This window comes from Apaloderma vittatum, unplaced genomic scaffold (genome assembly GCF_000703405.1).
Source record: "Apaloderma vittatum isolate BGI_N311 unplaced genomic scaffold, ASM70340v1 scaffold13927, whole genome shotgun sequence".
Taxonomy (NCBI): domain Eukaryota; kingdom Metazoa; phylum Chordata; class Aves; order Trogoniformes; family Trogonidae; genus Apaloderma; species Apaloderma vittatum.
Window position 1 is genome coordinate 27,844 of NW_009725772.1, and position 2,764 is coordinate 30,607.

The window sequence follows — 2,764 nt, forward strand, 5'->3', positions numbered from 1 at the left end:
CTTTGAACCTACAAAAAAATTTTGAAAAAACCACAAAACTACTTTTTATGCCATAAAAACTAGAACAGCAGCTTCTATTTGCATAATCCTTGCATGGGTGCACAGTGACTCTCCCTTTTATCACAAAAGAGAGGTGAAGCAACTCAGTCCTCGTGTGTTGAGCACAAGCCAGTCCTGCTGCAGCTTCTAGCAGCAAGAGACCTCATTGTCCTCAACATATTCCCAGTCTGGAAGTCTGGAGGGAGTTATTTATGAAATAAAAAAGGGAAGGTTGCCTTGGGTGGCCTTAATATCCAAGAAACGACAGCAATATGGTCAGTTAAAATCAACAAAATTTTTTTTGCATGTAATTTCAACGTGCTATAGGCTTCACACGGAGAAGTGTTGAGCAACTCCTGGCTGTGATGTGAGCTGAGCTCATACAGAAAGCAGTGTCAGTCGGAGGCAACTGGGAGCTACAGGAGAACAAATTCTTGGAAGTGTGTTGGGAGAGATGAGTTTGTCGGAGATATTAATGGAAATCAAGAGAGAAACAGCCAGCCAGGAGCACGCGTTGCTGCGATGCTCCAAAAGACATAGCAGCATCCTTAAAAAGCCATTGTCAGAGCAAGAGGAGAATTTGTTGCCTGGATTAAACTTAAAGAATTAAGCATAAAGCTGGCTGTCAGAGTAAGTTTTGCAGATGAGATATATTCATATAAACCATCAGTAAAATACTCACAAGTACTTTTAATGAGCAAAAGGACCAACTACCTAAATGAGAAAGAGCTGCACTCACGTAGCCAAACTGCTCTGCTGTCGCATACATAGCTAAAATATGCTTTCAGAGGAGACCTTGATCATCTCCAAGTAAAGTCTCAGGCAGAAATATCAGAGCCTTTTTAGACCTAATCCTTTCAAGCCTTCCTGTCACAGGGAAGGAGGATTTATATTGTCTTGTTCCCTTTGCGGGAGGATGTCTTACAGTGCTGACAGGCAAAATGGAGTTTATCTTCTTCCAAATATCTATATTCAGCCCTCAGGAGAGGCAGGTCTGCTGTAATGAGACAGCAGACATCGAAATGCTGGAAAAACAGCTTCAACAAATGGTCTTCCCTGGGTAGAGGCTGCGAAACTAGGCAGTGGCATGGCAGGAGGATGGAGCAGGGATGCTGGCTCAGTGGCAGAAATCTGCTCTTTTGCCATCTCTCTGGATAATGTTTTCTTTTACAGGTCATCTCACTAAATCCAGGGGTATAAAAATTTGAATTTAGCATGTGCTAGTGATCTCTAGACTTCCCTGAGGAAACTGTGAAGTTAAACTCGCAATTGCTTGCTTCCTTTCTCACCTAATAGAAAAACAGCATCTCTTGTATGCATTTCCACTACTGGAACGGGATTTGTGTCACAGCTGAAGCAGTTTCCAGTCTGCATTTCATGTCAACTGTCATGTAAAATAACCTCGACAAGCTGCCGCACCGCTGGAGTTTCAGCTTCACACCCAGGAGATCCTGGCCGGCATGGAGAGCTGGTCCACCAGGTACCTGTCACCAACGTCCCACGTGTGCCCCCTCCCCATCCCCTGATCCCCAACTGCAGAGTTTGGGGAAATGTGGCAGAACTGATTTCATTGCTCCTTCAGTATTTCAGGGGGGATTTTTTAAGAATGGAAGATAGACAGAAGGCTTTTTAAATTCAGTCTTCAGTTTACACTGCATCCAGGCAAAGAAATCTGCTCCTTGTGCGCCAGATGACTTACACTGAGCCAAGCCTACCACCAAGAAACACTGGAAACGCACCTCAGCCATAAGCTGAGCTCCATTTGTGTGTTACTTCATATTAATTCATACAAAAGAGACTCTACTGCCTTTAAGTAGTGACTAAGCCTAACCATAAGCTTAACTCAGCCTGTTGGGAACACACTCAGTGTCCCACCTACACATTCATATTCTCACCTAACATTATTAACAGTGTTATTAATTACCGGACATTTCCATACCCTTTAAATAAAAATTTTTATTTGCTTTGAAGAATATCTAAGCTTTACCTTAACGGGAAGGTTTGAAGGGAATCTAGAGCTTGTCCTTTGCAGCGTGCCTGTGAAAGCGGAGATGCTGAGCCTCTTGGATGGACTCGCCGATCGTCCCAGCAGCTCTCAGGGCTCCTTTGTCCACGCACTTGTTTTTTTCCCTTCAGGCACTTCTGCCAAAAGGCATTCCTCACACCATCACTTCGCTTTTCCCTGGCTTCCTCCCCTCTTCCTCCTTGGCAGCTCTTCAGATTTATTTATATTGTAAAAAGCAAACAGAGCGTATTGTTGTTGAGTTGCTGGAGCAGATTCTCCAAGCAGTTACTCAGGAAATTCTTGCTTCTTGGCCAAGGGAAGAAAAACGAGTGCAACAACAAACCACACAAAAATCCTTTCTCTGGCAAACTCCGTTGTGTTTCTCCACGCAGCAAGAGAGGCTGAAGTCAACAGCAAAATCCCGGCACGTTGCTGAAGCAAACGGCAACTCTCCTTATCTCCCAACAGCAAAGGTCACGTCTGCAAACTGCTTCAGTGCCACCAGCCCCGGCACAGGAAGAGCAGCAGAGCGCTGCCTCCTGGATAGCAACAGCTTTTCGACACAAGAAAACTTTTCTTGATTAATTCTGCGCTTCTAAAAGGAGGGGGTTTGGTTCCATGGCGTGGAGCTCGCCTGCCCCTTGGCCGCCCATGCAGCATCCTCGGCCACCGCAGGGCTGAGGGATCGGTGGGAGGGAGCAGCGATCAGCTGGGACAGAG